The sequence below is a fragment of the Oncorhynchus kisutch genome, linkage group LG28, assembly GCF_002021735.2.
Source record: "Oncorhynchus kisutch isolate 150728-3 linkage group LG28, Okis_V2, whole genome shotgun sequence".
NCBI lineage: Eukaryota > Metazoa > Chordata > Actinopteri > Salmoniformes > Salmonidae > Oncorhynchus > Oncorhynchus kisutch.
The window spans coordinates 14,076,542-14,102,175 of NC_034201.2; the positions used below are offsets into that span (position 1 = coordinate 14,076,542).

The window sequence follows — 25,634 nt, forward strand, 5'->3', positions numbered from 1 at the left end:
TCGTGTTTGAGCCTCTCGAATACGGCCAATGTCGTCCATAATTTTACGCGATAACATTAGCGGGCTACGTTTCTATGGCAATGAGGGGATTCGATTATCTGGCCCGGGTTACCCCGGTTGGAGGAGTTTGTTCGGGTGAAAAGTGATTGCATTCGTTTTGGAACCAGCCAGGTAACCCTTTCAAAACTCACAGCGATATCGGCTCACAAGTGAGGTAGCCTAGGCTAGATTATGCACGTGGTGTAATGTACAATTATGTGTTTTCACACGCTAAAGTTATTGCTTTTGATAAAAACGCTTTATCTGCCTTCCCAATGAAAACTAGTTTGAACATTTGAAAATATATTTGATGGAAAATAGATGTATATTTCTGGACGATGCACCATGCTGCTTTATTGACAACATGATTAGGCTAATATTCGATTTGAGAACGTCGCTCCTCCCTCATTGAAACTGAATATTACTTGCGGTGCTGGGTGCCTCCCTCCCCAACTGTAGCGAATCCGGATACAACGCGCTTGATTTAGTCACGCCCTTTATCTCCTTTTAAGGTGCGACGAAGGCTGATGATGTAAATTGTGAGGTGTGTGGGTTGGAAAATGAAAACCAGCACAGAGAACACTTCGATGTCTTGCCCACAGAAATTGTGCCAGTTACATAACACTATTGCATGGTAGGAAGAGCAGTGTAAAAGCCGTTTTGTATTTCACGGATGCGCCTTTCATATTGGAATCGTCCCCTCGTTACTGCTTTACATGAGGTAAGTTCATGCATGACTTTTAGTCACTTACAGCAAGTTCAAGCGTAACCTACATTTAGTGGAGTGAGTGACATCTGGCTACGCGTAATCGAACGTTGAAGTTCCACTGATATGTCTGAATAATAGTCCACCGGTATGTTGCGTATACATGTTTAGTAGCCTAGGCCTGCCTATTGTTTTATGTTTCTCTCTTGAGCCTATAATGGTTTTATATTCGTGCATTTGTCCGAAAGGAACTTCCAGGTGATTTCGTTATTACTATAAGATTACCTAACATGACAGGCTAGTAGACCAAGTGATGTATATATTATATCTTTTTTTCATCCAATATTTAGGAATGATAAAAGACTGCACGACTTAGATGTGTTGATTGTTGAATAGCCTGTAGCCTACTTTGAAATACAGTATGTGCTATCCTATGCTATCTGAGACAGACCATGGTCCAGGGAATTATAGTTTTGGTCCTATATCAAGTTCCTTTATTCTGAAAGGATGACAGTGAGCACACAGTCAGCAGAGCAGGCCTAACACAAATCAAAGTTATGTAGGTTAATCCCTAAAATAGAAATATGCTCTTATGTAACTCATGACTCAAGAAGAAGCATGAGCCGATTGCAGTGACGTCATGCCCCAGATTTATTTATTAAAAGGAAAACTATCTAACCCTTGCTGCGCAGCAACGAAAGCTGTTCAACCTTATGTAGGGCTTTGATTGCGTGGTATGATTGATGATGATAATTGGGCCTCTCCTCAATTTCTTGAATATCAGACTATCTGAAATAGTTCAGATAAGGCAACCTTAGGAAACTATGTTCTACATTTTTCTATAAGATAAATGAAAGTAGGCTACAATAGAGCAGAGCAGAATATGATAGAATACCTTATTATCCCCTGAGGATGTTATTTTGTACAGGTTAGACTACACAATCAACTCAGCAGAAGATACAGTTACAGGCACATAGGCCTACATAGGACAGACAGTGTCACACAATACAAAGCAGAGGTAACAGTACATCAGACAAAAAATGCTCTTCAGGTCATTTCAGTAATTTTTTGTAAAATAAAACTACTAAAATGTATTTTTGTGACTAGTATATGGGAGTCTTCTTATGAGGCAATCAAAGACATGCATCATGCCCTTCCTTCAAAAAAATTATATTCAAACCATTTGAAATATTGGCCTAATTCAGTCTGGATATGGATAGTACTCCTTCAGTCAAACCACATTACATTTTTGATGGCAAAAGGTTTGTTATCATCGTTTCATTACTGCAACACACTGCAATGATGTGAACCATTATTTTAAAGTCATTACATATTCAAGTTTCCATTTGCCTTGATTATGTTGCCTCTAAGCTGCTCGCGGGTACAGGACTGCCGCACAGAATAAATATCAGGCCACACAGAGAAGTAGAAGATTGAACTTCAACTTTCTAGTTTTCCCCTTTAGTTAACGCTATCAACGTTTCCCTCCACTGGGGGAATTGCCAATATTAGCCACTTTCACTGCAACATACCGAAACAAAACAAACTATGCAAGACTTAGTATGCAAAACTAACTATGCAAGAGATTTTCTTGTACAGTAGGCAGAACACACCTGAGTAAGATTCTATTGCAGTGACAGGCACAACTTAGCCCGTACTCTACAGACCAGTGTGGCAAAACCAATCAGAGCTTCAGTATCTCTATATGCAAATAGACTATTGCCATATATGGATATGTGCCGTTTAGTTTGAACTGGACTGTGTTTACAGCATGAGTGGTCATGAGTAGATGTGCATTGCATGTAGCCATGTGTGCACATTTGTTCATATTCTTTGCTAGTAAGTGAGCTATTAACCAGTTATAGCTCATTTCTAGTCAGCAATGCGGGAGTGGTTGTTTCCTACAAGAGCACAAAGCGTGTGCATTTGTAGCCGTCTTTGAAAAGTGAGTCAGGTAAAGATAATTCTTTCTGTCTTAAGGGGCGGTGTTGTATTTTGAGACAGGCTTGACTAAGCTAAGTAGCCAATAGGCAGAGGGTAGCATAATTTGTCTGATTCTCTGTGATAATGGTATGGGAATAATAATTAACTTTATTTTGTATAGTGTTTTCTTGCATCAAACAACACATTTTCAGTCAACTTCTTGTCTGAAGGACAAGTGGGTAAACAGGTTCATGTCAAACCCTGCATATTCTTTCCAAAATTTCACTGAATGTAGGCCTACATTTAACACCACACATTGGCTGCTACTGTAGGCTGAATGATAAACAACTATTTCAATGTTAAAATGTTATGGGGTGCATTTTCTCCATTGTTTTTGATGGTAGACAACTCTGATAGGCCTACATTATGATCAAATAGCCACAGCAGCCTACTTGGCCACTGTTATAACTGTACTGTAACTTAAAGCAGATAGAGCCTCAGTGTTCACAGTAAACGTGCCAGAAGTTGCACAGAATTGTCACAACGTTCAAGTTTGCGCTCTGCAGACTAGACATTTGCTCAGTGGCAAAACATTTTTTTGACAGAACATTGATTGTTAGCCTATGTTTTACTCATGTTAATCCAGTCTGTGATGTGGGTGGTTCCATGTGGTCAGGCTTGTGGAAGCCGCATTGAGGTGAGTTGAAGTAATGGTGGTGAGGTAAGAGTGTTTTACTGAACCAATCTGCTTAAGCTAGACTTTTAACGCAAGAGATATGCTGTCTGCCCTCAACTGGCTCCCATCTCCTTTTCCTCACTCATCTGCACATTTCTATCTACCGGTATTTGTTTCTCTCTGTATTTCATGCTCTTTCCATCCAATTCCTTTATTTTTATGGATACCACTGCCCTTTCACTCTGACTGTTTGGCTCAACTATGAGGTCTTCCTAGCAAAGCTGTGTCATGGCAGTAGTATAGAGGGTCAGTTCAAGCCCTGGTTATAAAGGTTGAAAATAAACAACAAGCCTTCACTTCAGTTTATAGTCTCTGACCCCTCCTTATGATGTAGAGGGTTTTCACGTCTCTTTGCCAATTTTTGACAGCACCCCATTTGATTTGAACAAAACCTTCCATACATACATGCCCATTGCAGAGTGCTCAGAAAGTGACTTTTTGGACCTGTATGCCAAAACATTCAAGAGATGAAGGTCCTCAAAGTAGATATATTTTGCATACCCCACCATACCGTGAGACAACCATGTCTTCATCACTGGAAAATATATATGGTTGATGTCATTTAGAAACTTACAAACAGGGTTGTCAAGCTATTTGATCATTTATTTTAAAGAAAATAAACATGGTCAATTATCATAAATAATACTTTTTCAAGAAATTAACAAATAGTTTGACAACGCTATTGGTAAGCTTTTACATGATATCAAACCGTTTATCTGTTCCTGTGATGAAGACATGGATGTCTCATTGTATGGTAGGGTATTCAAATGTGTCAACTCTGAGCACCTTTATCTCCTGAATGTTTTGGCATTCAGGTAAAAAAAAGTCCCTTACTGAGCACTTCTTCCATGGGCAAACATGTATGGAAAGTTTTGTTCAAATTAAAAGGAATGCTGTCAAATAGTGATTGAATTCAAATGGATTTACCCTGCTCTGTGAACGTTAGGTAACTGATGACATGTACGCCTCTGATGTTACAGAGCCTGCTGGAGGGAAAGTAGGTTACTGGGCCATGTCCTGCAAGCTTAGACTGAACACTAGTCAGAATATTGCTGGAGCTGCATTATGTGACTGGCCATCCACAAATGGAGCAGGTCCATGCAATAGGAAAGGCATCTTTGCTTGTGCTCTGTCCCTTTAAGAAAGACAGTCGGCTCTCCTCAAAGCTTCCGTGAAGGTTCAACTCATGTTGATTCATTTCAACTGCACACAATATAGATGAAACATGACTACAGGTTTATTTTTTAGGGGTGTGGAGATGAGTTTAGCCTTGAGCAGTGAGGATCGCACCGCACCATTTTCTATTTCCATGATTTACCTGAGAATGCTCCTTTATGTACTCTCAATGAAACTGAGAGTGTCTGTATCGCAAAAGTTTTTTTGTTAAACTGCTATTATTGTGTTATTAGATGTTTTTGTTAAAGAGAAACAACAAGCTTACCAGTGTGCTGTAGTTTTTCTTTTTAAAGGCAGTTTTATATTAAAGAAAATTTTCATTTTGTGAATTGACCTGTTAGCACTGTGAAACACAGTTGAACTCCTCTGTCGAGGTGCATTCTGAGAAATCAGTGAGGATGTAGCCTACTGCATGTGAATATAAAGCTCTCTGTCTTTGTTCTGTATGCCAATATTCTATTCACTGACTCAGCCTCTGTCTGACCTCTGAGTTTTGGGTCACAAGGTCTCTACTTAAGGTTCAGCAGCTAGGCGCCAGATATCTAAACCATCTTACTGTAACCTACATCAGTGGCTCTGATTAGGCAGTGTATTCTACTCGGCAGCAACTCAGGACAGAATCCAATCAAACCTGTACTGCTTTGCAGAGAAGTAGCAGAGCTCCAAGTGTAAGGTTATGAAACACATTCAGAGAATGATTCAGAATGGATTCAGACTTGATTCAATCAGAAAGACACAGGTTAGACAAAGACTGTGCCCTGACCCTTTATGTCATGGACAGGTCAGGGAGAAATCCCAGTCTGAGAGCCAATCCGAAGAAAAGGATCTAACTCCAAAGATGCGATGGTTTGATTTGGGGGTGCCTGTTATCTGTAGTCCTCAACTGTCTGTCAGTTTGTATGGGAACAGGAGGTTTGGAAGATAAGATGGAGCCATGGTTAGCCTAGTTTCACAAGCCAGTAGAAGTCAATAGTTAGTGATTTGGGCTACATTTAAACCTTATATCTCTAGTAACTGATGTAAAAATAATAAAGGCAGTCACCCTGGCAGTGCACAACTGTTATACAGCAAGCATCTATTTGCTGGCCCCTTCTTCCGTTGTGTTGTGTCACCTTGTGTTTGTGCCATGGTTTTTTGGGACACCAAAAATGTCATGTCACATGAGTGTCAGCTGCACTGTGCCACATTCAATATCAACATAATAATGCCTCCCATCACCAACATGCATTTGATGGTTATTTTCCTGTCTCTTATGTCCTCAGGCAGTGACTGATAATACAGTGAACAAATACTTGTTTCCTGGGAAGTTGTTGTTATAGCAAAGAGGATATTTATTTCATTAATTTTTTGAAGGGGATCCATAAGCCCTTATTTTGGAACATAATTGGAATGGATGTAAGAGCAGTAATTAACACTTAACTACTGTAATGAAGTGACAGTCAAGTGTAATGCATCTGCCAACAGGATTAGATTATGACTGACTCGTAAACCAGTCGTACAAATGATATTCTAGTGATTTTGGTGTCCTCTGCTGGGATAGGTTGAGGATACAACTATCGATCAGTTAAATAATTAGGTCAGTGTTAACACATCTGGAATACATGATTTATGTATCATTCCCATCGCTCCTTTTTTGAAAATGAAGTATAACAAAGATGAGATCAAGTTCTGCCAATTACCCCAGTTGAATAGACCTGACAGGCATGACACGGCACAATTGGATCATGGTATGGATTACATTTGACATTTGAGTCATTTAGAACAACTCACAGCAACAATTACGGTTAAGTACCTTGCTCAAGGGCACATCAACAGATTATTCACCGAGGTGGCTTGGGGACTCGAACCAGCAAACTTTCAGTTACTATCCCAACACTCTTAACTGCTAGGCTACCTGCCTAGTACAGCTTAGTGCTTGTCATATAAGCAAAAAAATCGGCATTTCTGTTATCAGATAACCCATATTAATTTAACAGATCAAACCTATGGTGGAAATACAGATATGCAAATCTAGAGGTAGAAAGGCCTGACATGATAACCTAAATATGTCAGGTAGCTTGTGGTTCAGTATGTCATTAGGCACAGAATCCTGGTGATCCTGTGTGCTGTAGTAGTACTGTAGTATCCCTTGGTGTACTTGCTGGTGGCTTCATATGCCCAGTGGAACTATGTTGCACATGACTCTTGAGAGTATGTCTGGTATTCATGTTACCCTCTTTAACCTTCTAACTGTGACAGACAAAATGTTCAGCTCGGGTTATACAACTGCCAGTACAGACGTCATTAGCCTCTCTGCTGATGTCGCTCATCTCTGGGCCACAGCACACTGTCTTTGTACTTACTAGCTACAGGCAGAGACCTACTAGGGGCATGATTAAAGACATTAAATGGCTTTTTCCTTTTATGTTCCTTTCTTCCAGTTGTTTAAATGATATGCATGTGTTGTGTGTCATGTAGCTTCAGTGGATCCATTGATATTAGTTAGCAGAAATGGCACGCATACTTATTCCCAAAGGCATGCGTATTTACGGCATGTGAAACATTTACTAAGATAACATTTCCAAGGATTTTTCCCCTGCAGTGTTCATTTCTACCATTCAAACATTACTACAGCATCTATGGGCTAAAAAACCTAGCTAAAAAACATTAGCTCACATGGGCTAGTTGATCTGGACATTTCTGACAAGTTATAAATAGCTTTCTTAGGTATGCAATGACTGACATGACAAGTGGAAAACTGATAATTCACTACCCAATTTTGAAATTGCACCTTGCATTCTACTATTACAACTTTCAAGAATATTGCAAGTTGCCCCCCCGATCCCAAGCCCCACAGTTGGGAACCACTGGCCTAGATGACCTGGAATCCCCAGACAGATGGTGATCAGTGCAGCTGGTTCATGGTATCATAGAATAGACCTCTCACATAATGAGTCTAGTTAACTGAGAGGTGAACATACTTCAATCTGGGTCTATTTTAATCCCTAACCGTGTGCCAGACAGGGATGCCTTGTAGAGGGTCTATTCTTATGGCTGGTTGTAATAATCCTGGCTTTATCTGAGTCACCCAAGGCAAAAGGTCACAGTCAAGGATTTGGTGTGGCTACAGTGGTGCTCTCAGAGGAAGACCGTTTGTTTTCAAAATATGAGCAGTCCCAGCCCTTGTGTGAATGACCTAGATGTGATTCAGATCTTGTGCTCAGGGTGTTGGTTGTGCGTCTATTACTGACGTAATCATTTGTTTGTGTTATGGAATACTACAAATGCACATTTGGCGCTTCTCCCTGAATGTTTATCAAATGAGCAAATGTCTAAATCACTGTACAGTAGAGTATAGGTATGACAACTCCCTAGTATGAACTAGATAAAAGCATTTCCACATGTTAATAACCCGTTTTAAATAATAAGGAAATTGTAAATGTAATTTTTACAAACCTTTACTCGCATGTGGGTTCAAATGTTAAAGCTGTGCAAATTCTGTAGTAGAATCTTAGGCAATATTTTGATTTCGGATATAGAAGCGGTGTCACGACTTCCGCTGAAGTCGGTTCCTGTCCTTTTTTAGGCGGCGTTCAGCGGTCGACGTCACTGGTCTTCTAGCCATCGCCGATCCACCTTTCATTTTCCATTTGTTTTGTCTTGTCTTCCTGCACACCTGGTTTACATCTCCTACTAATTTACATGTGTATTTAGCCCTCTGTTTCCTCCATGTCTGTGTGGGGTATTGTTTATTGTCAAGGTTGGTACGCTTCCGGCTGGTTTGCGCCAGGTTTTGTTTTGTACCCGTGCTTTGTGGCAGCCGGTACTTTGTACTTGGGTTTTGTACTTTGTGCTTTGTTCTTTGGGCATTTGTGTTGTAATGCGGTTGCGTTCTGTACTATGATTGCCCAAGTAAAGTGCTTTGTCCATTCATCTCTGCTCTCCTGCACCTGACTTCCATGCACCAGCTACACCCACCATTGACAGGCGGTATGAAATTCTATTATTACAATGCTTAGAAGATGCTGTTACACCTTAACACTCTACTCTTAACATTGCTTGTATTTTGGAGTTAATTTGTGGCGGCTTTTCCTTGCCAGAGGGTCTGTCATATTGGTCAACCGAGAGTTGTCTGTTCTTTCGACCAATCGATCCTCACGCTGCAGCGCCTGACACTCCTGAAGTTGCCGGTAATAGGCTACACCAGTGGGTGGCAACCTTTTCCATTTGGAGTGCCAAGTTATCGTACCATTTCTACTGATCTGCGTGCCAGTTATAATTTTCAATTGCACATTTTCATGGAAGAGTTTAATTTATAATAGTCTTCATATCTCTAAATCAAAATTATGTGGTTAATCAAAATTCTATCTAAATGAAAATGCTACAAACCTAAAAGTAATTTTCTTGCCATTGCCAGTATGTAAAAATAGCCTACATAAAGCACCCCCTCCCCCCAAAAAATATGTCCGCCCGCAGCTAAATATCCTGATAAAAACAAATATTGTAACGGTTTTCTAGGTGTGAAGGAGAGTCGGACCAAAATGCAGCGTGTAGATTGCGATCCATGTTTATTAAACTGAAGTAACACGAATCTAAATACAAACACTACAAAACAATAAACCGAAACAGCCTAATACTGGTGCACATACACACAGAACATGGACATCAAGACACTAAGGACAATCACCCACAAAACCCAACACAAAACAGGCTACCTAAATATGGTTCCCAATCAGAGACAATGACTAACACCTGCCTCTGATTGAGAACCATATCAGGCCAAACATAGAAATAGACAAACCAGACACACAACATAGAATGCCCACCCAGCTCACGTCCTGACCAACACTAAAACAAGGAAAACACATACGAACGATGGTCAGACCGTGACAGAACCCCCCCCCCCCCCAAGGTGCGGACTCCGAACGCACAACCTAAACCTATAGGGGAGGGTCTGGGTGGGCATCTGTCCGCGGTGGCGGCTCTGGCACTGGACGTGGACCCCACTACATAATTGTCTTAGTCCACCTCCTTAGCGTCCCTTGAGTGGTGACCCTCGCCGCTAACCTTGGCCTAGGAAACCTAACAACGGGCCCCACTGGACTGAGGGGCAGCTCCGGACTGAGGGGTAGCTCGGGACTGAGGGGTAGCTCGGGACTGAGGGGATGCTCGGGACTGAGGGGATGCTCGGGACTGAGGGGATGCTCGGGACTGAGGGGAAGCTCAGGAGTGAGAGGAAGCTCAGGAGTGAGAGGAAGCTCAGGAGTGAGAGGAAGCTCAGGAGTGAGAGGAAGCTCAGGAGTGAGAGGAAGCTCAGGAGTGAGTGGAAGCTCAGGAGTGAGAGGAAGCTCAGGCAGGTTGATGGATCTATCAGATCCTGGCTGGCTGGTGGTTTCAGCAGATCCTGGCTGACTGGCAGATCCTGGCTGACTGGCGGATCCTGGCTGACTGGCGGATCTGGCAGATCCTGGCTGACTGGAGAATCCTAGCTGACTGTCGGATCCTGGCCGACTGGCAGATCCTGGCCGACTGGCAGATCCTGGCAGACTGGTGGATCCTGGCAGACTGGCGGATCTAACTGATCCTGGCAGACTGGCGGCACTGGCGGCGCTGGGCAGACTGGCGGCACTGGCGGCGCTGGGCAGACTGACGGCACTGGCGGCGCTGGGCAGACTGACGGCACTGGCGGCGCTGGGCAGACTGACGGCACTGGCAGCGCTGGGCAGACTGACGGCACTGGCGGCGCTGGGCAGACTGGCGGCACTGGCGGCGCTGGGCAGACTGGCGGCACTGACGGCGCTGGGCAGACTGGCGGCACTGACGGCGCTGGGCAGACTGGCGGCACTAGCGGCGCTGGGCAGACTGGCGGATCTGGAAGAGTCCGGTTGACTGGCGGATCTGGAAGAGTCCGGCTGACTGGCGGATCTGGAAGAGTCTGGTTGACTAGCAGATCTGGAAGAGTCTGGTTGACTGGCAGATCTGGAAGAGTCTGGTTGACTGGCAGATCTGGAAGAGTCTGGCTGACTGGCAGATCTGGAAGAGTCTGGTTGACTAGCAGATCTGGAAGAGTCTGGTTGACTGGCAGAACTGGAAGAGTCTGGCTGACTGGCGGATCCTGGCAGACTGACGGATCTGGCTGCTCCATGCTGACTGGCGGCTCTGGCTGCTCCACGCTGACTGGCGGCACTGGCTGCTCCATATAGGCTGACAGCTCTGGCGGCTTCTTACAGACTGGCAGCTCTGGCAGTTCCGTGCAGACTGGCAGCTCCTTGCAGACTGGCAGCTCCTTGCAGACTGGCAGCTCCTTGCAGACTGGCAGCTCTGTGCAGACTGGCAGCTCCGTGCAGACTGGCAGCTCCTTGCAGACTGGCAGCTCCTTGCAGACTGGCAACTCCTTGCAGACTGGCTGCTCCATGCAGACTGACAGCTCTGGCTGCTTCATGCAGACTGACAGCTCTGGCTGCTCCATACAGACTGACAGCTCTGGCTGCTCCATGCAGACTGGCAGCTCTGGCTGCTCCATGCAGACTGGCAGCTCTGGCTGCTCCATGCAGACTGGCAGCTCTGGCTGCTTCATGCAGACTGGCAGCTCTGGCTGCGCTGAACAGGCAGGAGACTCCAGCAGCGCTGTAGAGGAGGAAGGCTCTAGCTGCGCTGAACAGGCGGGAGACTCCGGCTGCGCTGGAGATGAGGAAAGCTCTGACAGCGCTAGATAGGCAGGAGACTCCGGCAGCGCTGGAGAGGCGAGGCGCACTGTAGGCCTGATGCGTGGTGCTGGCACTGGTGGTACTGGACCGAGGACACGTACAGGAAGCCTGGTGCGGGGAGCTGCTACCGGAGAGCTGGGGTGTGGAGGTGGTACTGGATAGACCGGACCGTGCAGGCGCACTGGAGCTCTTGAGCACCGAGCCTGCCCAACCTTACCTGGCTCGATGCCCACTCTAGCCCGGCCGATACGAGGAGCTGGAATATACCGCACCGGGCTATGCACCCGCACTGGGGACACCGTGCGCACCACTGTATAACACGGTGCCTGCCCGGTCTCTCTAGCCCCCCGGTAAGCACAGGGAGTTTGCGCAGGTCTCCTACCTGGCGTAGCCCTACTCCCTGTGAGCCCCCCCCCCAATAAATGTTTGGGGCTGACTCTCGGGCTTCCATCCGCTCTGCCGTGCTAGCTCCTCATAATGCTGCCTCTCTGCTTTTGCTGCCTCCAGCTCGGCTTTGGGGCGAAAATAATCTCCAGGCTGTTCCCAGGGTCCTCTCCCGTCTAGAATCTCCTCCCAAGTCCATTTCTCCAAGTAGTGCAGCCTCTCCCACTGTAGCTGCTGCTGCTCCTGCCTCTCCTGCGGCTCCTGCCTGTTGACACGCTGCTTGGTCCTTTTGTGGTGGGTGATTCTGTAACGGTTTTCTAGGTGTGAAGGAGAGTCGGACCAAAATGCAGCGTGTAGATTGCGATCCATGTTTATTAAACTGAAGTAACACGAATCTTAAAATACAAACACTACAAAACAATAAACGTAACGAAAACCGAAACAGCCTAATACTGGTGCACATACACACAGAACAAGGACATCAAGACACTAAGGACAATCACCCACAAAACCCAACACAAAACAGGCTACCTAAATATGGTTCCCAATCAGAGACAATGACTAACACCTGCCTCTGATTGAGAACCATATCAGGCTAAACATAGAAATAGACAAACCAGACACACAACATAGAATGCCCACCCAGCTCACGTCCTGACCAACACTAAAACAAGGAAAACACATACGAACGATGGTCAGACCGTGACAAATATCCTATAAATCACATTGGCTCTGCATGGACTGTCTGCTGTAAGGAACTTGAAACATTGTATCAACTATTATCTTGGTCTAGCCTGAAGATGCTAGTGCTAGCAAGTTTCCAGACAGACAAACACAGCTGTAGGCTATTTGCTCAAGGGATAAGAAGTAATCAGGTAGGTCTTTTTTTATGTATTTTCCACCAAATCAGAGCATGACATTTTTTCCCCCTTTCATGTTGTGGTTATCGAAAGGGAGAGAGCTGGAAAGATTTTTCAAATAGGCTACATTGTGGAGCTATTGTCATTCTCAATGGATGTAAAAACGGACTTTGTTTGAGGCGAAGAAAACATTACTATATTGAATGCTTTAATAGAAATTACCGTAACCAAACAAACATTGTAGATGAGAAATGATGGTAATTAATGGTAAATGTACTACTGGTGAAACTGGTGTGCCATCCCCGTGGCTTCCGCAATGGATTAGTCAACTTAGACAGGTGTATATCAGACAGGTGTCTGACAGGTGTCAACAACAAAACATCTTTGTCGACTAACCAACAGCCTATCGACTAAACAATTGACCAGTCGAGTAATTGGGGTCAGCCCTAGTATAGGAGCTGGGTGCAAAGAGAGACTGCTCCTAAAAAGCAACTTCTTGTTTTGACAATGTCCTATGTCAGAAACATTTATTCTAGTATCAGAATTTACTACACATTGTAGGATTTGTAGTTAGGATAATTTTGGTGATAAAGTATGTCACGGAATGAAGGGTACCATAACAGTTTTCTGTGGGTTGGGTTTATTTTAATCCTGCCTACATCTGATAGCACCGAAGTAACCATCAATTTGGAGCATAATTTGGTTTGACATCCGATATCCCTATGTGGCTATTTGGGGACCATAAGTAAATTACACAATGTACATAAGACACTATCTTAAAAAGGTCAATAGCTCTGAATTTCAATGACTAAAAACTTCAATGACTAGAAATTCATATACAAATATTGAAAGCATTTAATGAGACAACTAAAAGATGGGCAACATTAAAATATTGTCCCATTTACATACCTAACTATACCCAGAGTGAGGCTACCCAAAGTCAAACCAACTTTGCCATGGTCGCACACCAGCCGGCTGAAGCTAACTGACTAAATCATTTGTCTAACTCTCCCTACCTGCGAACACACACGACACCAACAACAAACCACAACCCTGAAACCATGTCATGTTTGAATTCAGTGGAAGGCCACTAGCATTTCTTAATGAACCAGAGGAAGTGGCGATGTCAGAGGAAGGCCCTATAAACTGTCAGCAACTCCAGCCACCCAAGTCATAGACTGTTCTCTCTGCTACCTCACATAATAGCTTCTACCCCCAAGCCATAAGACTGCTGAACAGGTAATCAAATTGCTACTCAGACAATTTACATTGACCACCTTTATTATTTATGAATTTATCTTAATAGTTTTGCACTGACTTTCTTACACTGACTCTGTGCACACTCACTAGACTCTACCCACATCCTCACACATACTACACTGACACACACACACACACGCACTGCATATGCTCACACACACAAAACAAACACACACAATGCATTTTGATGCCACACACACTTTACACACGCTGCTGCTGCTACTCTGTTTATTATATATCCTGATTGACAAGTCACTTTTACCCCTACCCACATGTAAAGACTGTATTACCTCAATGACCTCAACTACCTCGTACCCCTGCACATTGACTCAGTACTGGTACTACTTCGTTATTGTTTTTACTGTGTTACTATTTCCTGTTTTATTTAGCAAATATTTGTCTTTTTAACTCTGTACTGTTGGGAATGGGCTTGTAAGTAAGCATTTCACTGTAAAGTCTACACCTGTTGTATTCCGCACGTGACCAATAAAAATGTATTTGATTTGATTTTAAATCTAAAACGAGGCCAAATCAGGAAGTGCAGTAAACTCTTACACAATGAAGACAATTAGGTAGCAATTGACAGGAATGACACATTGGATCATATTTTCCATGGATAGTTTGTTCTGCTTTTCAAAGCCATTCCAGTATGCTCCACTTAGAGCTTCATCAGCTTCACCTTTAGATCTGAAATGTATTTAGTTTTATAATACTGATGGTGACAATGATGATGATACTTTGTCAGCCCAAGGTGTCTTTTCAAGGTATTGTAGCATAATCAAGGCCTTTCTACAGCAACGGAATTCAATTAAAGATTTCAAATCAAATGTTATTGGTCACATACACATGGTTAGCAGAGTGTAGGAAAATGCTTGTGCTTCTAGTTCCCGACAGTGCAGTAATATCTAACAAGTAATCTAACAATTTCCCAACAGCTACCTAATACACACAAATCTAAAGGGGTGAATGAGAATATGTACATATAAATATATGATGAGAGATGGCCGAGGGGCATAAGCAAGGTGCAATAGATGGTATAAAATACAGTGTATACATATGATATGAGTAATGTAAGATATGTAAACATCATTATTAAAGTGGCATTATTGACAGTGCTATTGTTTAAAGTGATCAGTGATCCATTTATTTAAGTGGCCAGTGATTGGGTCTCAATGTAGGCAGCAGACTCTCTGAGTTAGTGACTGCTGTTTAGCAGTCTGATGGCCTTGAGGTCGAAGCTGTTGGTTGTTGTCCTTGATGATCTTTTTGGCCTTCCTGTGACATCGGGTGCTGTCTGTGTCATGGAGGGCGGGTAGTTTTCCCCCGGTGATGCGTTATGTAGACCTCACTACCCTCTGGATAGCCTTGCGGTTGAGGACGGTGCGGTTGAGGGCGGTGCGGTTGCTGTACCAGGCTGTGATACAGCACGACAGGATGCTCTCGATTGTGCATCTGTAAAAGTTTTTCAGGGGTTTGGGTGAAAAGCCATATTTCGTCAGCCTCCTGAGGTTTAAGAGGCGCTATTGCGCCTTCTTCACCACACTGTCTGTGTGGGTGGACCATTTCAGTTTGTCTGTGATGTGTACGCCGAGGAACTTAACTTTCCACCTTCTCCACTGATGTCCCGTCAATGTGGATAGGGGGGTGCTCCTTTTGCTGTTTCCTGAAGTCCACGATCATCTCCTTTGTTTTGTTGATGTTGAGTGAGAGGTTATTTTCCTGACACCACACTCCGAGTGCCCTCATCTCTTCCCTATAGGCTGTCTCGTCGTTGTTGGTAATCAAGCCCAATACTGTTGTGTTGTCTGCAAACTTGATGATTGAGTTGGAGGCGTGCATGGCCACGCAGCCGTGGGTAAACAGGGAGTACAGGAGGGGGCTGAGCACGCACCCTTGTGGGGCCCCAGTGTTGATTGTGAGCGAAGTGGAGATGTTGTTTCCTACCTTCACCACCTGGGGAGGGGGGGCCCATCAGAAAGTCCAGGACCTAATTGCACAGGGGGGGTTCAGACCCAGGGCCTCCAGCTTGATGATGAGCTTGGAGGGTGCTATGGTGTTGAATGCTGTAGTCAATGAACAGCATTCTTACATAGGTATTCCTCTTGTCCAGATGGGATAGGGCAGTGTGCAGTGTGATGGAGATTGTTGAGGCGGTATGCAAACTGAAGTGGGTCTAGGGTGGCCGGTAAGGTGGAGGTGATATGATCCTTGACTAGTCTCTCAAAGCACTTCATGATGACTGAAGTGAGTGGGCGGTAGTCATTTAGTTCAGTTATCTTTGCCTTCTTGGGCACAGGAACAATGGTGGCCGTCTTGAAGCATGTGGGGACAGCAGACTGGGATAGGGAGCAATTGAATATGTCAGTAAACACACCAGTCAGCTGGTCTGCTCATGCTCTGAGGACGCGGGTAGGGATGCCATCTGGCCCAGCAGCCTTGCAAGGGTTAACACGTTTAAATGTTTTATTCAAGTCGACCATAGAGAAGGAGAGGGGGGGTGCAGTCCTTGTTAGCGGGCTGCGACAGTGGCACTGTATTATCCTCAAAGCGGGCAAAGAAGGTGTTTAGTTTGTTTGGAAGCGTGACGTCGGTGTCCATGACATGGCTGGTTTTCTTTTTGTAGTCCGTGATTTCCTGTAGACCCTGCCACATACATCTCGTATCTGAACCGTTGAATTGCGACTCCACTTTGTCCTTGTACCGGCATTTCGCTTGTTTGATTGCCTTGCGGAGGGAATAACTACACTGTTTATGTTCAGCCATATTCCCAGACCTCTTTCCATGGTTAAATGCTGTGGTTCGCGCGTTCAGTTTTTGTTTGAGTTTCTGCCTATAAGACGGTAGGAGCAAGAAGGCGTCATGGTCGGATTTGCTGAAGGGAGGGCGGGGGAAGGCTTTGTATGCATCACGGAAGTTAGAGTAGCAGTGATCGAGTGTTTTATCCTCTCGTGTAGTTCAATCAATATGCTGATAGAATTTAGGTAGCCTTGTTCTCAATTTTGCTTTGTTAAAATCCCCAGCTACAATAAATGCAGCCTCAGGATATATAGTTTCCAGTTTACATAGAGTCCAATGAAATTCCCTGAGGGCCATCTTGGTGTCTGCTTGAGGCGGAATATACAAAGCTGTGATAATAACTGATGAGAATTCTCTTGGGATGTAATATGGCCGGCATTTGATTGTAAGGAATTCTAGGTCTGGTGAGCAGAAGGACTTGAGTTCCTGTATGTTGTTATGATTACACCATGAGTCGTTAATCATGAAGCATACACCCCCGCCCTTCCTCTTCCCAGAAAGGTGTTTATCTCTGTCGGCACGATGCATGGAGAAGCCAGGTGGCAGAACCGATTCCCGACAACATTTCCCGAGAGTTCCATTTTTCCGTGAAAAAGTGAATGTTACAATCTCTGATGTCTCTCTGGAAGGCAACCCTTGCTCAAATTGGACATTGGCGAGTAGTATACTCAGGAGCGGTGGGCATGTGCACATCTACGGAGTTGACCAGGAGGCCGCTCCGTCTGCCCCTTTGTAGTTAAAATGTTTCTTAGATGGCCGTTGTTTTGGGTCGCTTCGGGAAAGTCGTATTCCTGGTCATAATGTTGGTAAGTTCACGTTGCTCTTATATCCAATAGTCCATCCCGGTTGTATATAATAAGATTTCCTGCGGTAACAATGTAAGAAATAATACATAAAAAAACAAAATACTGCGTAGGTTCCTAATGACTCGAAGCGAGGCGACCATGTCTGTTGGCGCCATCTAGCCTCCTCTCAGAGCTTGTGTGCACAAAAAGTGAGCTGCATGGCCCTTCCACCCATGCCCTAGAATTGTGACCCCACATATCGGCTCACACACCACTTTAGATCATTGCCATAATATCAAAGATCATGTCTTTTGCTCCTGAGCAGGATGCAATAAGAGGCCTGTTCAATGATAGGACTGATAATTTCTTTCTTATTTTGTGGTGTATGCTTGGGAAGTTTGTTAAACGATAATGAATGTCAGAAATCTACGTAGTGTAATAGTGGACTATTTGAAATATTTCATAGTTAATACAATTTATTTGACCAAACTACATTCATAATACTGTTATGTTTCTACGTTGAGTATTGTTAATAGGAGTTTACACAGTCATTTCCATATAATTGTTGAAATGAATTGCCCCTGGTAGTTTAAGAATCAAGATCAACTGATCATTTATTAAAGTTGTACAGACATTTGCTTTAGGCACATTTCTTAATGAAACCATTTGAAGAATTGATGTACCGGGCATTCATTAATACATTAAGATTTGTTCAGGGGATGTATTATTCAGGGAAACCGAGCTTTCTGAATAATTGTTGAATCTTAATTGTCTTAAATTTAATTGTCTTAAATGTCTTAATTGATTGAATCAGAATAGTAAAACAAATGGTGACTTCTTGGTGAAAGATCATGGCACCAGCTTTGTGGTTAAAACGTTTCTTAGATGGTGCATGAAAACAGTTAGTTCATTTACAAAAAACAGTAGGTCCACTCTCAGAAAGTAGTTCAAAGAGCTCACCTAATTTTACTTTTTTTTAAATCACTTTTATCTGCATCGGAGGATCATACAAAACGTTTAAAGCTCATTTTCTGCAATTCTACAATTTTGCCACGTTTTCTTTTTATCTGATACCAGAGGTCGAAGCCCGACCGAGTTCTGAGCAGTTGAGTATGGGGTCTACACGGAGTGTAAAAAACATTAGGAACACCTTCCTAATGTTGAGTTGTACCCCTTTTTGCCATCAGAACAGCCTCAATTCGTCGGGGTAAGAACTCTACAAGGTGGCGAAAGCGTTCCACAGGGATGCTGGCCCATGTTGACTCTAATGCTTCCCACAGTTGTGTCAAGTTGGCTGGATGTCCTTTGGGTGGTAGACCATTCTTGATACACACGGAAAACTGTTGAGTGTGAAAAACCCACCAGTGTTACAGTTGTTGACACACTCAAAGCGGTGCACCTGGCACCTACTACTAAAACCTGTTTAAAGGCACTTAAATCTTTTGTCTTGACCATTCACACTCTGAATGGCACACATACACAATCCATGTCTCAGTTGTCTCAAGACTTAAAAATCATTATTTAACCTGTCCCTTCCCCTTCATCTACACTGATTTGAAGTGGATTTAACAAGTGACATCAATAAGGGATCATAGCTTTCACCTGGATTCACCTGGTCAGTCTATCAATGAAAGAGCAGGTGTTCCTAATGTTTCGTACACTCAATGTATGGCTTTGCTACTACCAATAGATTATTTATGAATAACAATGTCCTATTCCGGACCTTGAGTAAATTACATTACTAAGCTGCTCCCGAATGGACTACGTCAGGACATTTATATCGATTCTATCGTAGTTCATGTGGGTTTTAATGGCATTATGAAGGGCAGCTCTGAACAGTTGAAACTGCATTTTAAAGAGCTGTTTGACTTTCTGCTGGACACTAACAAAAGAACCATCATATCTGGCCCTGTGCCCTCTCTGAATCGTGGCATTGAACGCTTTAGCAGGTTTCATTCTCTTCACAATTTACTACGGGATTATTGTAGCTCAATGGGTGTAACTTTTGTTGACAATTTCAATATCTTTTGGAAACAAAACACGTTTTATAAGGAGGATGGAATCCACCCAAATAATTTGGGTTCCTGGATCCTTTCACAGCATTATAAGGCTGCGTTGAGACAATGACTTATCAATGACCCAAGCCCAGCTCATCTAATCCCTACCATTGTGACACAGAGTTGTCATAATGCTTCAGAAAATGTACATTACACCAGGGGCATTGGTTGACACAATGTAAGTTACCTAATGTATATCCATCTAACTGCCCTGAATGCCTCTGCTGACCCTACAACTATTGTATGCAGTAAACATGTGCCTATGAACCAGATTTATACTGTTAGCACTGAGGCAGTGTGCCTTAGGAAGTCGACTGTGTGCAGCTCACCCTGCACTAATATAAATAACATGAGCATATCTACTTCTTCTAAGCTTCCCAGTAAAGCAATGAAAACAAATAAGCATACCAGAAGAAAAGTGCTCAAAAATAGCCCATGTTAACATATGTAGCTTAAGAAACAAGTTTCATGAAATCAATAATTTGCTAGTAACAGATGACAATCATATTCTGACTATCTCTGAAACTCACTTAAATACTAGCTTTGATGATACAGTGGTAGCAATACAAGGTTACAACATTTACAGAAAATATAGAAATTCCAATGGTGGAGGTGTTGCTGTTTATATTCAGAACCATATTCCTGTAAAGATTAAAGAGGATTCCATGTTAAATACTGTTGAAGTAATATGGCTACAGGTTCATCTGCGTCACCTAAAGCTCATTCTGGTGGGAAGCTGCTATAGACCACCAAGTGTAAACCGTCAGTCGCTGGATAACATGTGTGAAATGCTTGATAATGTAATGTGATATCAACAGATGTATATTTTCTAGGTGATTTTAAATATTGACTGGCTTTCATCAAGCTGCCCATTCAAGAAAAATCTTCAAACTGTAACAAGTGCCTGCAACCTGGTTCAGGTTATCAGTCAACCTACCAGGATAGTTACAAAGAGCACAGGAATGAAATCATCAACATGCATTAATCACATCTTTACTAATGCTGCAGAAATTAGTTTGAAAGCAGTATCCAGATCCATCGGATGTAGTGATCACAATATAATAATATCACAATATAGTAACCAGCCTGTTATCAACATTTGGTAATCTTTTGGAAATAATTGTTTGACCAGATGCTACTTTACAGTGAACAAATTGACAACAAACTTTCAGCATGGTTATAGGGAAGGACACTCAACAAGCACAGCACTTACACAAATGACTGATGATTGGCTGAGAGAAACTGATGATAAAAAGATGTGGGGGCTGTTTTGTTAGACTTCAGTGCGGCTTTTGACATTACCGATCATAGTCTAATGCTGGAAAAACTTGTGTTATGCCTTTGCACTCCTGCGATATAATAAAGAGTTACCTGTCTAACAGAACACAGAGGGTGTTCTTTAATGGAAGCCCCTACAACATAATCCAGGTAGAATCTGGAATGATCCAGGGCAGCTGTGTTGGCCCCTTACTTTTTTCAATATTTACTAATGACAGTAAAGCCAGTGTGTATATGTACAGTTGAAGTCGGAAGTTTACATACACCTTAGCCAAAAACATTTGAACTCAGTTTTTCCCAATTCCTGACATTTAATCCTAGTAAAAACTCCCTGTTTTAGGTCAGTTAGGATCACCATGTCACGGCTGTCGTGAGAACGGGACCAAGGCGCAGCGTGAATTGAGTTCCACATCTTTAATTACAAAGTGAAACCTAGAAACAAAATAACAAAACTTACAAAGACCGTGAGGACGTAGTGCTCAAACACACTAACACAAACAGCCTACCTAAATATGATCCCCAATCAGAGGCAACGATTACCAGCTGCCTCTAATTGGGAACCACACAAACCACCAACCTAGAAATCTATAAACTAGATAACTCCCCCAGTCACGCTCTGACCTAAACACCATAGAGAACCGAGGGCTCTCTATGGTCAGGGTGTGACAGTAACTCCCCAAAGATGCGGACTCCGGACGCAAAACCTGAAACCAAATGGGGAGGGTAGGGGGGGAGTGACTAGTGGCGGTGGCAGTTCCGGTGCGGGCCTTTGTGCCCGCCCAGACCACGGGTGCACATGGAGCCAGGTAGAACGCCGTGCCCGGACTGGTTCCCGACGCAGAGGAAGGCTCCAGCCTTGGAACGGGACTGGACACCTTGCCTGGAAGCTCCAGACCGTTGACCATCGCTGTAGGTTCCAGACCGTTGACCATCGCTGTAGGTTCCGGACCGCGGACCGTCGCTGGAGGTTCTGGACCGTGGACCGTCGCTGGAGGTTCCGAACCGTGGACCGTCACTGGAGGTACCGGACCGTGGACCGTCACTGAAGGTTCCGGACCGTTGACTATCGCTGGAGGTTCCGGACCGTCTCCGGGAGGTTCCGGACCGGGAACCGTTGCCGGAAGCTCTGGAATGTGAACCGTGCCTGGACATCGGTGCAGCGGAAGACTTCCGCCTTGAAACAGGACTGTACACCTTGCCGGGAGGTTCCGGACCGTGGACCGTCGCCGAGAGGTTCCGGACCGTGGACCGTCGCCGGGAGGTTCCGGACCGTGGAACGTCGCCGGGAGGTATCGGACCGTGGACCGTCGCCGGGAGGTTCCGGACCGTGGACCGTCACCGGGAGGTTCCGAACCGTGGACCGTCGCCGGGAGGTTCCGGACCGTGGACCGTCGCCGGGAGGTTCCGGACCGTTGACCGTCGCCCGGAGGTTCCGGACCATCGCCAGAAGCTCCGGACCGGGAACCGTTGCCGGAAGCTCTGGACTGTGAATGCGCACTGGAGGCCTAGTGCGTGGAGCCGGTACAGGTGGTACCGGACTGGTTACACGCACTTTAGGGCAAGTGCGAGGAGCAGGCACAGGACGTACCGGACTGAGGAGGCACACTAGAGGCCTAGTGCGTGGAGCCGGCACAGGTGGTACTGGACTGGTGACACGCACTTCAGGGAGAGTGCGGGAAGTGGGCACAGGACGTACCGGACTGGGGAGATGCACTGGAGGCCTGATACGTGGATCCGGCACAGGTGGCAACGGACTGGTAACACGCACTTCAGGGCGAGTGCGGTAAGCTCACACAGGACGTACCGGAATGGGAAGGCGCACTTGAGGCCAGATGCGTGAAACCGATGCAGACGGCACCGGACTGGTGTCACGCTCTTCAGCACGCCTGTACGGCAGCATTCTCATCGCTACCACCTCTCTCCGGAATCTTTCATCAAATTCCTCCTCCGACTCCCAAACAGGCTCTGGCACTCTCCGCTGCTTGACCGCCAGCTCCACGCCCCCCCCCAAAATGGATTTCAGTGGCCATGGCCCCCGGTGTCGTCGCTGTCCTTCCATGCTCCTTGGCGACTCCCGCCAAGGAAGGGTCTCATGTCCTCCCAAGTCCAAAACTTCCTTACCTCATTTTCACGCTGCTTGGTCCTTTGTTGGTGGGATATTCTGTAACGTGTGTCGTAAGAACGGGATCAAGGCGCAGCATGAATTGAGTTCCACATCTTTAATTACACCATAGAGAACCAAGGGCTCTCTATGGTCAGGGCGTGACACGCCACTTTATTTTTAGAATGTGAAAGGTCAGAAAAATAGTAGAGAGAATTATTGATTTCACATCACATTCCCAGTGGTTCAGAAGTTTACATACGCTCAATTAGTATTTGATAGCATTGCCTTTAAATGGTTTAACTTGGGTCAAACGTTTCGGGTAGCCTTCCACAAGCTTCCCACAATAAGTTGGGTGAATTTTGGCCCATTCCTCCTGACAGAGCTGGTGTAACTGAGTCAGGTTTGTAGGCCTCCTTGCTCGCACACGCTTTTTCAGTTCTGCCCACAAACTTTCTTTAGGATTGAGGTCATGGCTTTGTGATGGCCACTCCAATCAATACCTTGACTTTGTTGTCCTTAAGCCATTTTGCCACAACTTTGGAAGTATGCTTGGGGTCATTGTCCATTTGGAAGACCCATTTGCGACCAAGCTTTAACTTCCTGACTGTTGTCTTGAGATGTTGCTTCAATATATCCACATAATTTTCCTGCCTCAGGATGCCATCTATTTTGTGAAGTGCACCAGTTCCTCCTGCAGCATAGCACCCTCACAACATGATGCTGCCACCCCGGTGCTTCACGGTTGGGATGGTGTTCTTCGGCTTGCAAGCATCCCCCTTTTTCCTCCAAACATTACGTTGGTCATTATTGCCAAACAGTTCTATTTTGGTTTCATCAGACCAAAGGACATTTCTCCAAAAAGTACGATCTTTGTTCCCATGTGCAGTTGCAAACCGTAGTCTGGCTTTTTTATTGTAGTTTTGGAGCAGTGGCTTCTTCCTTGCTGAGCAGCCTTTCAGGTTAGCCATGACATCATTTTCTGGATTTTTCCAATCTGTTTAAAGGCAGAGTCAACTTAGTGTATGCAAACTTCTGACCCACTGGTATTGTGATACAGTGAATTATAAGTGAATAATCTGTCAGTAAACAATTGTTGGAAAAATGACTTGTGTCATGAACAAAGTAGATGTCCTAACCAACTTGCCAAAACTATAGTTTGTTAACAATAAATGTGTGGAGTGGTTGAAAAACAAGTTTCAATGACTCCAACCTAAGTGTATATAAACTTCCCACTTCAACTGTATGCGGATGACTCAACACTGTACATGTAAGCTACTACAGCGACGGAAATGACTGGAACACTTAACAAAGAGCTGCAGTTAGTTTCAGAGTGGGTTTCAGAGTGGAATAAGTTTGTCCTAAATATTTTTTTAACTAAAAGCATTGTATTTGGGACAAATTATTCACCTAACCCTTTACTAAATCTTATAATAACTAATGTGGAAATTGAGCAAGCTGAGGTGACTAAACTGCTTGGAGTAACATATTGATACAACCGTAGCTAAGATGAGAAGTCAGTCCATAATAAAGCGTTGCTCTACCTTCTTAACAGCACTAAGGCAGGCCTTACAGGGTCTAGTTTTGTTGCACCTGGACTACTGTTCAGTCTTGTGGTCAGGTGCCACAAAAAGGGACTTAGGAAAATTGCAATTGGCTCAGAACAGGGCAGCACGTCTGGCCCTTGGATGTACACAGAAAGGTGATATTAATAATATGCATGGCAATCTCTCCTGGCTCAAAGTGGGGGAGAGATTGACTTCATCACTACTTGTATTAATTAGAGGTTTTGTGACCTGTTGAATGCACTGAGCTGTCTGTTTTGAACTACTGGCGCACAGCTAGGAAACCCATGCACACCCCACAAAAGGTCTCTTCACAGTCCCCAAGGCCATGACTACATGGAACATCAAGTAACTGATGCAAGCAGTAAAATTTGATAAAAAACAGATAAAAATACACCTTATGGAACAGAGGGGACTGTGAAGCAACACAATCATAGGCACAGACTTAATTTTGCTGGACCTCAGGAAGTGTAGCTGCTGCCTTTAATAAATATCACCTTTTTTGATCACCTTTTGGATGTGGATTTTCTGTCACCTAATAATGGTTCATTTCAAGGTCAACAACTATATTCATGTCACTCATAATTTTCAAGATGACAAATACATTTATTGCGTGCTTTTGTAGGCTGCTTGTATATTTAATGTAAGGTCCATTAGTTTCAAATACATGTCATGTGTAATTTATGCCTAAGCAAAGTATTCAATTCCATTTAGTTAAGCTGAATGACACCCATCATGATAAGATAAGATATCCTTATCTTATCTCGACAACGAATATGTGAATGTACGCCAGAACTCACTCAGTCCATTGTCATGACGTTGGCCTGGGGGGTAGATTTATGACAGTCATAAATACCTCTTTCCCCCCCCCTTTTCCTCTCTCTACCCTACTGATGTTACATTTGCAAACCCCTTGGTTAACATAGAGATTCTGGGAACATCAGAAGGTGTGGGGAAATATATTCTATATTATATTCTATATATATTCTATATTCTGGTAATCCGACCAATTGAACATATGCGGTGGTACTTAATGAATATGCTGTCAGTTCAGTTGTCATCTGAGACATTCTCATCAATGATAAGATGACATAAACTCTACAGTGGAAAGTCTACACCAGAGTTATCGGATTCACATGGAATTGTTGTTCAATTGAAATGTTTGAATATGAAATTATTCGTGATGGGATGAAATGTGATTTTAGCTTCTAAAATGTGAGAATTGGGTTTTCATAAGGTTAGGGCTCTGCTCAATCAGTGGCCCGCCCCTGTGAAGAGTCAT

General features: G+C 44.1%; 1 protein-coding gene across 2 annotated transcripts in view; it reads left to right on the forward strand.

Annotated features, from left to right (window-relative positions):
- Positions 1-619: 619 nt before the first annotated feature.
- Positions 620-25,634, forward strand: part of LOC109872976 (neuronal PAS domain-containing protein 2) — a 69,667-nt gene continuing 44,652 nt past the window's right edge. For both annotated transcript variants that reach the window (XM_020464424.2, XM_020464425.2), the window contains exon 1: positions 620-760. The gene's annotated coding sequence lies outside the window, so the exon portion shown is untranslated. The remainder of the gene's footprint in view (positions 761-25,634) is intronic.